The sequence below is a fragment of the Rana temporaria genome, chromosome 1 (assembly GCF_905171775.1).
Source record: "Rana temporaria chromosome 1, aRanTem1.1, whole genome shotgun sequence".
Classification (NCBI taxonomy): Eukaryota; Metazoa; Chordata; class Amphibia; order Anura; family Ranidae; genus Rana; species Rana temporaria.
Genome location: NC_053489.1, coordinates 359256910 through 359267612, shown reverse-complemented (window position 1 = coordinate 359267612; position 10703 = coordinate 359256910). Strand labels below are relative to the sequence as shown.

The 10703-nt window shown below is 45.8% G+C and overlaps 1 protein-coding gene across 1 annotated transcript in view; it reads left to right on the top strand.

Moving 5' to 3' along the window:
- The first annotated feature begins 7143 nt into the window (after positions 1-7143).
- The window catches only part of S1PR4 (sphingosine-1-phosphate receptor 4), a 42359-nt gene continuing 38799 nt past the window's right edge, over positions 7144-10703 (top strand). Inside the window, exon 1 of the mRNA XM_040321750.1 lies at positions 7144-7205. The gene's annotated coding sequence lies outside the window, so the exon portion shown is untranslated. The remainder of the gene's footprint in view (positions 7206-10703) is intronic.

Genomic DNA, 10703 nt, shown 5'->3' with positions numbered 1-10703 from the left:
TTGGTAAAAAAAAATCGCAATAAGCGTTTATTGACTGGTTTGCGCAAAAGTTATAGCATCTACAAAATAGGGGGCAGTTTTATAGCATTTTTATTAATAATTTATTTTTACTAGTAATAGCAGCGATCAGCGATTTTTATCGTAACCGCGACATTATGGCGGACATATCGGACACTTTTGACGCTATTTTGTTACCATTCAAATTTGTACAGCGATCAGGCACGGTCACAAAGCTCACGGCAGGGGAGTGTGCACGCGCCCACACCGCGGGAAATTCAAAGTGACGTATATATATGTCACTTTGCCCAGCCGTGCCATTCTGCCAACGTATATGTGCCTGAGCCGGTCTTTAACCGGTTAAGGACCGAGCCTCTTTCTGAGATTTGGTGTTTACAAGTTAAAAACTTTTTTTCTTGCTAGAAAATTACTTAGAACCCCCAAACATTATATATATATTTTTTCTAACACCCTAGAGCAGGGGTCTCCATACTTTCTAAACAAAGGGCCGGTTTATTGTCCTTCAGACTTTAGGAGAGCCGGATCGTGGCCAGCGGGAGCGGAAATTTTTCTGCCATCAGTAGGAGTAAACATCACCACATTTGGTGTCAGGTTTGGAGGAAGAGTGCCCCATCTTTGGTATCATAGGGAGTGATTGTGCTCCATTATTGGTGTCAGTATAAGAAATGGTGCCCCATTGTTGGTGTTAGATGTCAGAATAGTGTCTCATATCAGTGAGAGGATTAGTGCCCCAAGGGCCGTATAAAGGCAAAGAAAGCCCCTGGGCCGCAGTTTGGAGACCCCTGCCATAGAGAATAAATTGGCGGTCATTGCAATACTTTTTGTCACACCGTATTTGCGCATCGGTCTTACAAGCGCACTTTTTTGGAAAATAACTGTAAAGCTAGCCCAATTTTTTTATATTGTTTCAAAAAAAATATTTTTTTTCCTCAGTTTAGGCCGATTCTGCATATTTTTGGTAAAAAAAGATCGCAATAAGCATATATTGATTGGTTTGTGCAAAAGTTATAGCGTCTACAAAATAGGGGATAGATTTATGGCACTTTTATTATTATTATTTTTTTTACTAGTAATGGCGGCGATCTGCAATTTTTATCGGGACTGCGATATTTTTGGGACCATTTACAATTATACAGCGATCAGTGCTATAAAAATGCACTGATTACTGTATAACTGTGACTGGCAGGGAAGGGGTTAACACTAAGGGGGCGATCAAAGGGTTAAATGTGTTCCCTCATGTGTGTTTCTAACTGTAGGGGGGATGGGACTGACTAGGGGAAGAGAGAGATGGGTTTTCATACTTAGTATGAGCACACAATCTCTCTTCTCTCCCCTGAGAGAACCCAGATTTGTGTGTTTACACACACTAGGGATGTGCCGAACACCCCCCCGTTCGGTTCACACCAGAACCTTTGAACGGACCGACCGTTTGCGCGAACATTTAGAACCCCATTGACGTCTATGGGACTCGAACGTTCGAATTCAAAAGTGCTCATTTTAAAGCCTAATATGCAAGTTATTGTCGGAAAACGGGTTTGGGGACCCGGGTCTTGCCCCAGGGAACATGTATCAATGGAAAAAAAGTTTTAAAAACGGTCGTTTTTCTGGAGCAGTGATTTTAATGATGCTTAAAGTAAAAAAAAAAAAAGAAAAATTCCTTTAAATATCGTACCTGCTGGGTGTCTATAGTATGTCTGTAAAGTGGCACGTGTTTAGAACTGTCCCTGCAAAAAATTTAATTACTATAAGAAAAAAGTAATTTAAAACTGCTTGCAGCTTTAATGTAATGTCTGGTCCCTGCAATATGGATGAAAATCATTGAGAAAAATAGCAGACACAGACAGTACACCCACCACATAGCTTTAGGTGCACACTGCAGAGGACACAGGCAGTACACACCATGTAGCTTTAGGTGCACACTGCAGAGGACACGGGCAGTACACACACCACGTAGCTTTAGGTGCACACTGCAGAGGACACGGGCAGTACACACCACGTAGCTTTAAGTGCACACTGCAGAGGACACGGGCAGTACACCACATGAGAATACTGCAGCTAGCACAATCACCTGCCTGCCAGTAAATTAGGAAGAGCGGATCTAGCTAAACTATACAGTGTATAAATATATATACAACTCCTGGGATGCATATATATCCTCTACACACTGTGGGGTAGATCCACAAAGAAATTACGCCGGCGTATCTATTAATTTCAAAATTCCAGCGTCGTATCTTTGTTTTGAACCCTCAAAAAAAAATACAACGGCATCTCGGCTAGATCCGAGGGGCGTACGTCTTTGTACGCCTTCGGATCTAAGATGCAATTTTTCGGCGTCCGCTAGGTGGCGTTTTCGTCGTATTCCGCATTGAGTATGCAAATTAGCTATTTACGACGATCCACGAACGTACACGCGGTAAAAAACGTTCATAATTCGATGAACAATCGAACATACGATGTTGGAGTCGAACATGAGTTAAGCTCGAATACGAAGCTCATCCCTAACACACATAGATCCCGGTTCTCGCTCTGTCAGGAGCGATCGCAAGGCGACGTAAGGTAACGTAGTTTTGCCCAGCCGTGCCATTCTAAAACTGTGGCGGCTGATCGGCAAGTGGTTAAAAGTAAATGTTATACAAAGTTTCTTGTATTTTGTTGATTAGCATTATCATACAGCGGGATAGGGATTAGGGCACTGCTATAAAGTGAAAACCATCCTAATGTGCAGCAAGGCAGTTTTCACTTTATAACGCCAGCATCCGTGGCCGGGTGTCAGAAGGAAAGGGTCTGGAGTAGGGTTGCCACCTTTTTTTTTAAGTCAAACCCGAACACTTTACCGGGTTGTTGTTTTTTTATAATATAAACTTTACATATATTTTGCTATTAAATAACATTTCTAATCATATGAGGTTAATAACAAGAGTCCCCCTTTATATCTGAATCCACAGAGTTCCATTTTTTTATCTGAATCCACAGAGTTCTATTTTTACATCTGAATCCACAGTTACCCTTTTACATCTGAATCTACAGTTTCCCTTTTACATCTGAATCCACAGAGTTTCCATTTTACATCAGAATCCACAGAGTTTCCCTTTTACATCAGAATCCACAGAGTTTCCATTTTACATCAGAATCCACAGAGTTTCCCTTTTACATCAGAATCCACAGAGTTTCCCTTTTACATCTGAATCCACAGGGTTTCCCTTTTACATCTGAATACACAGAGTTTCCCTTTTACATCTGAATACACAGGGTTTCCCTTTTACATCGGAATACACAGAGTTTCCCTTTTACATCTGAATCCACAGGGTTTCCCTTTTACATCTGAATACACAGAGTTTCCCTTTTACAGCAGAATCCACAGAGTTCCCTTTTTACATCTGAACTGGCAGAGTTCCCTTTCACTGTAAGGGGGGACTCTGCGGTCTCTGATGTAAGGGAGAACTCTGGGGCCTCTAATATAAGGGATGCTCTGGGAACCCTGATTTAAGGGGGAACACTGAGAACTCTGATGTACGGAGAAGACTCTGATGTAAGGGAAAACACTGTGGTCTCTGGTGTAAAGGGGAACTCTGATGTAAGGGGTGCTCTGATTTGCCTTGGTGTACTCACTCAGAGGCAGGAGAGAGAAGTGGGGGGAAACTTCGGTCACAGACAGGGATAGATGGTGAGCTCACACACCCCTTGGCAGTCAGCACCTCTCATCCAGATGTTTCTGAGGCTGCTGGACTTCAAATTTCAGCCCAAATTCTCCTTTTCTGAGGCTCAGCGCCGAGGATTGGACTGTGGGCAGACACAGAGGGGAAGGGGGTGGGTTTCAGGCAGTCTGAAACCCGGACGCATGATTCCAAATCCGAACTGTCCGGGTGAATCCTGGACAGATGGCAACCCTAGCCTGGAGACATGTTGGAGCTGCATGAGAGCAATGGAGAGAGTGAGTATATGTTGAACAAACTAATCACTGCAGGGAAGGGGAGGAGACCCTGCAGCGATGCCAGAGCCTTGAGAGAGTGAACCAGCCTGCTCCCTCAGGGTGGCCTGGCTTTGTATTAGTGAAGCACCTTAAAGTGAGGTAAACTTGTACTGTTATTATTACTATGTTAGGATTAATATTATCTTCAGTTGCATTCACATACATTGAATCTGGCCCTTAAAGTGGAGTTCCACCCTGAAAAAAAAATTTTTTTTGCAAAAATCCTACAAAAAATCATTTTTTTTTTTTTTTATATATATATATATATATACTTACCAGAAATAGCAGTTGCTATGCGGAAGTCCGTAATCTGCCTCTTCATCGTCCACGGTGGGTGTTCTTCCTCCGTCCTCCTGCGATGTCTTCCTGTGAATGGGGCGCACTGCCTTCTGGGAACTGTGTGTGTCCCAGAGAGCAGCCGGCCCATTCAAAAAGCGCCGCACGGCTCATGCATGCACAGTAGGAAACGGGCAGTGAAGCCACACGGCTTCACTACCTGTTTCCCTTACTGAGGATGGCGGCTCCGGGAGCTGCTTGCATCAAGGGATTGGACTCGGGGCAGCTGACATCGCGGGCGAGTAGGACAGGTAAGTGTCCTTATTAAAAGTCAGCAGCTACAGTGTTATAGGGGTCAGCCAATGGAACGGGTGAGCACAGAAGGGGATGCCATTATCTGACATCCCAAATTTTTATGTATTCTGAAGAGTCTTCAGGTAGCCTTTCACTCCAAGTGAGCAAAACTGGTGGTGTAGGTGGCAAAAGGTGGCAGGTATAAATATTTAATGTTTTTTTTTGGGGGGGGGGGGGTAGCATGTAAGGGGTTTATATACTAAAGCTGGAGAGTGCAAAATCAGGCTCACTTCTGCATGGAAACCAATCAGCTTCTAACCTGAGCTTGTTCAATTAAGCTTTGGCAGTAAAACCTGGAAGCGGATTTGTTTCTATGCAGAAGTGAGCCTGATTTTGCACTCTCCAGCTTTAGTAACTAAAACCCGTAGGGTTGCGTTACCTTGAGTCCTCTCCATTGTGATATGTCTCAGGCAGCTTTTCTATTCACCACCTAATAACTTACCCCTTTCCTACCCTGACATGCATGCATATTTTTGCTTTGGTTACACCAATCACAGAGTTCCAACAATGATTTCTAGAAAGTTCTAACTCTGTGACATGAATGGGGAGAGGATCCAGTGTAAGTCCACCTTACAGATTTTCTGTAAAGGTGAACTTACCCTTTATGGAGCCTTTACTATTGAAAAAAAAAACACATGCACAAATGCATCAAAAATGCAACACATGTGTTTTTGCTACTGGTCTATTGAAGTCTACTACATGCAAAAACGCAATCTGCTGTGGGGAAAAAAGCGCCTGACTTTTTCCAAAACCGGGTGCGTTCCCTGGATAACACTGACAGGTGTCTCAGCCAATCAGGTTCACCGGTTCTGGTTACCGGTAACCTGATTGGCTGAAGCATCATCGACAACGGGAGAAGACATCGAGGGACGGTGGAAGCAGGGTGGCTGACCCCAAAAAGGTAAGTGGCGGGGGGAGGGGGCACAGTGGCTATAATTGATGGGCACAGTGGCTACAATTGATGGGCACAGTGGCTACAATTGATTATTGATGGGCACAGTGGCGACAATTGATGGGCACAGTGGTGACAATTTATGGGCACATTGGTGACAACAATTGATGGCACAGTGGTAACAATTTATGGGCACATTGGTGACAACAATTGATGGCACAGTGGTAACAATTGATGGCACAGTGGCTGCGTTTGATGGCATGGTACAGTGGCTGCGTTTGGCATGGCACAGTGGTGACAATTGATGGGCACAGTGGTGACAATTGATGGCACAGTGGGTGCGTTTGATGGCATGGCACAGTGGTGACAATTGATGGGCACAGTGGAGATAAATGATGGAACAGTGGCTGCGTTTGATCGCATGGCATTTGATGGGCACAGTGGCTGCGCTTGATGGGCACAGTGGCTGGGTTTGATGGGAACAGTGGCTGCGTTTGATGGGCACAGTGGCTGCAATTGATGGGCACAGTAGCTGCGTATGATGGGCACAGCGAGGCTGCAATTGTTTTGTTTTTTTCGTTTGTTTGCGCCCCCCAAAAATGTTGAGCACCAGCCGCCATTGGAGGTACCAAGGCACTTGGAGCAGAGCTGTTTTCTCTTCAACTTTGCTTTTTTTTTATTAAGGGCGAGGCAGCACTGGAATTTTTTTAAAGTTTCCACACAGGCACTGGACTTTGCTTGAATCATGTGGCTCTGGATACAAGGTTGTAAATGTTTTTTGGTGTCAGACATTACAAACCTGTGCCAACCGTCTCTTTGGATGGCTGTGTAAACTTTCCCTAAAGCCGGCCATACACTAATTTCGAAAGAATTTCAACATGAATTTCGCACCGTTAGTGGGCTGCAGCAACAGCCGATTTTCGTGCGGAAATCAAATTTGAGGAATCGGACATGTTGGAAATTTTTGGAAAAACAAACGATTTTCTAATCAATGATGGGAGAATCGTGCGAGAAATGTAATAGAAAAAAAAATGCGCATGTGCAAGTAAAGAAAATTCACGGAGAGAAAAGAATATTCCCAGCCACGAAAATTATTTTCTGTAGCAACATGAAGGCTTGGTCGGCCGAATTTCGGAAATCAATGGTGGCATCATCGGATCACAAAAAAAAAAAACTTTCTGATTTTGAAAAGAAAATGTGTTGGAAATTCGTCCGTGTATGGCCTGCTTAACAATCCCAAAATTCCTCCATTTTCATGTCTGCTGGATTGATCCTTTGGAAATATATTGAAAACATATGACGTTCTCCACTGCTGTTTTTCAGACATATCTATGACAAGATATATCTTATGTCACATAAATAATTCCATGTACCAATGAAACAAGAAAACAAAAAGGCACAACTGACTCTTTAATTATTTAATTAGATACAGTATAAGTTTAATTATTTTTTAAAAAATGTACATACAATCACACTATAAAACAGTTATGCAAAACAAATTAAGATCAAAGCAGAATCTAGCAGTATTGACAGTTTTACCGGTTATCAGTACCCCTGGGTGGGGTCCATCCTGAAACCTGTGGTTGACAGAGGTTAGAAATATTTCCTGTTTTAAACATTCTGTCAGAATGCTAGCTGTCATTCTTCTATCATCACCTGAACCCTTACACACAGTGACCATCACCTACCTGACAGGTGAGTCTATGCTGGCAAAATGGATTGGATTGTAGAGGGAAAGTAGCTTAAAGGGATTTTCAGACAGATAAATTATTTCTTTAATATATATATTTAATATATATTTAATATTATATATATTTTTTTTTTTTTGGGGGGGGATTTTCAAGTTATTAGGTATAGATGAGAACTAAAATGTGTGTGTGTGTGTGTGTGTGTGTGATATATATATATATATATATATATATATATATATATATATATATATATATATATATATATATATATATATATATATATATATATACATACATACATACACACACATTTTAGTTCTCATCTATACCTAATAACTTGAAAATCCAAAATGTAACCTTTAGTTGACATTAGTCAAAATATCTAAAAGGCAACTGTCAAGGCTCAGTTACCTGTAAAATGTTATTCTTTTGTAGGGGAGTGATTAAAGCAATTGTTGATAGCTGACTAATTTAAAATAATTAGTATTAAATTATGGAATGATCAGGCAATGTATTAAAGTGTCTAAACCGCAAAAGTTAATATATTGCAGTTTTCCAGTCCTTAGATGTGATGGCTGCTTTAATTAATTTTATAAGCTTTTTGCGTTTTTTCTTTTTTTCCTGGTGATCAAGCGAGTAACAGACTTTCTGTCTTAGGGAGGCTACACTTGCTCCTTCACTGAATCTATGGAGGAGCAATGTAACCACCCTTGGTCAGCAGCTTTGTCAATCTGGGTAGAGGATAGTGTTACATACACTAGCAGATTTAGAAGGACTCGACTAACAAATTAAAGCCAAACTCCAGCTAAAACTTTTTAAAGTGATTGTAAATGTATTATATTTTTAAAATAAAATTTCAAACATGTTACATTTACCTGCCCGGTGTAAGGCCAGGTTCACACTAGCTGCGGCCGTGGCTCACAGCAAGGGGTCCGGTGCGTCCCTGTTCTCCGTTTCACGTGCGAATCGGAGCCAAAGAAGCACAGGACCCTTTTCCAGTGCAGACGGCGGCTACCTGGAGATGTGTGAACCGGCTCCACTGAGAGCCGAACACACTTTCCTGGATGCGGGAAAACCGCATCCAATTCCCATAAGTGTGGACCCAGCCTAAAGGTTTTGCACAGGGCTGCCCTAACCCTCTTCTTCTCGGATCAGCCGCTGGCGCTCCTGGCTCCTCCCCTACCACTGAGTACCCTCATAGCAAGTCGCTTGCTATGGGGGCACTCGGGTGCGCTTGCTTCATGTGTCCTCACATGTGTGCTGCAATCACTGTTATCATATGTGTGCGGGACCTGCGTGCATTTGCCTTCGCATATAAGGGAAACGTCGGGCATCTGCACACCATCCTTGTTTTCCCCTCCCCTGCCCCTGAGTGAGAGAGAGAAACTGATGGAGAAGGGAAATGCTGGAATATTAGTATCAGTGTGCAAAGGTGTGGTTCGGGGGTCCGCAACCTATAGATCATGATCTACCAGTGGATCGTGGACAGGTGACTGGTAGATCATGGTCTGGGCTTGCTGACCCAGCCATTCCAGAGCACCAAACTGAGTGCAATGCAGAGGGACTACTTGTAAAGTTGGAGCTGTAGTAGGGAGCAAGAACTCCTCTGTAGTGCCGGCTCCTGTCCCATGCGGAGTGATACCAACTACACTCCGCCTTTTATCCCGGCTAGCAGTCCTCAGAGTGGTGCCAGCAGCAGAAAAGAAGATATCTTCAGGTCAATGTGAAAAAATACACTGGGCATAATAGTAAAGGGCTGTTTTCACACTATGCGTTTTACCCACACCATGGGTGCAGTGCAGTGCACTGGTGTCCTAAGGGGGGCAGGGGGCGCTATGGGAGGGGAGAGGGGGGTCTACTAGCACAAGTGGAGAGGAGGTCTGCACTGAGGGGGGTCTATGCTGAGGGAGAGGGGTCTGCACTGGGGGGTGTCTATGCTGATGGAGGGGGTCTGCACTGAGGGGGCTGTCTATGCTGATGGAGAGGGGTCTGCACTGGGGGGGTGTCTATGTTGATGAGGTGGCCTGCACTGAGGGTGGTCTATGCTGATGGCGGGGTCTGCATTGGGGGTTCTCTATGTGTGGGGGTCTGCACTGAGGGGGTCTATGCTGATGGAGGGGGTGTCTGCACTGAGGGGGTCTATGCTGATAGAGGGGTGTCTATGCAGGGGGGTCTGCACTGAGGGGGGTCTATAATGATGCAGGGGGTCTGCACTGAGGGGGGTCTATGCTGATGGGGGGTCTGCACTGGGGGTCTATGCTGGTGGAGGAGGGTCTGCACTGAGGGGGTGTCTATGCAGGGGGTCTGCACATAGGGGGGTCTATGCTGATGGGGGGTTTGCACTTGGGGTTTCTATGATGATGGGGGTTTGCACTGGGGGTCTATGCTGGTGGAGGGTGGTCTGCACTGAGGGGGGTGTCTATTCAGGGGGTCTGCACAGAGGGGGTCTATGCTGATGGGGGGGTTTGCACTGATGGGGGGTCTGCACTGGGGGGTTTCTATGCTGATGGGGGTCTGCACTGGGGGGTCTATGCTGGTGGAGGGTGTCTGCCTGAGGGGGATGTCTATGCAGGGGGGTCTGCACAGAGGGGGATCTATGCTGATGGGGGTCTACACTGGGGGTTTCTATGATGATGGGGGTCTGCACTGGGGGGTCTATGCTGGTGGAGGGGGGGTCTGCACTGAGGGGGGTGTCTATGCAGGGGGGTCTGCACAGAGGGGGTCTATGCTGATAGGGGGGTTTGCACTGATGGGGGGTCTGTACTGGGGGGTTTCTATGCTGATGGGAGGTCTGCACTGGGGGGTCTATGCTGATGGAGGGGGGTCTGCACAGAGGGGGGTGTCTATGCAGGGGGGGTCTGCACAGAGGGGGGTCTAAACTGATGGGGGGGTTCGCACTGATGAAGGGTCTGCACTGGGGGGTTTCTATGCTGATGGGGGTCTGCACTTGGGGGATGCACTGGGGGGTCTATGCTGGTGGAGGGGGGTCTGCACTGAGGGGGTGTCTATGCAGGGGGGTCTGCACAGAGGGGGGTCTATGCTGATGGGGGTTTGCACTGGGGGGTCCATGCTGGTGGAAGGGGGTCTGCACTGAGGGGGGTGTCTGTGCAGGGGGGTTTGCACAGAGGGGGTCTATGCTGATGGGGGGTTTGCACTGATGGGGGGTCTGCACTGGGGGGTTTCTATGCTGATGGGGGGTCTGCACTTGGGGTCTGCACTGGGGGGTCTATGCTGGTGGAGAAGGGTCTGCACTGAGGGGGTGTCTATGCAGGGGGGTCTGCACAGAGGGGGGTCTATGATGATGGGGGGTTTACACTGATGGGGGTCTGCACTGGGGGGTTTCTATGCTGATGGGGGGTCTGCACTGGGGGGGTCTATGCTGGTGGAGAGGGGCCTGCACTGAGGGGGGTGTCTATGCAGGGGGTCTGCACAAAGGGGGTCTATGATGATGGAGGGGGTCTATTCTGATGGAGGGGGTCTTCATTGGGGGGTATCTATGTTT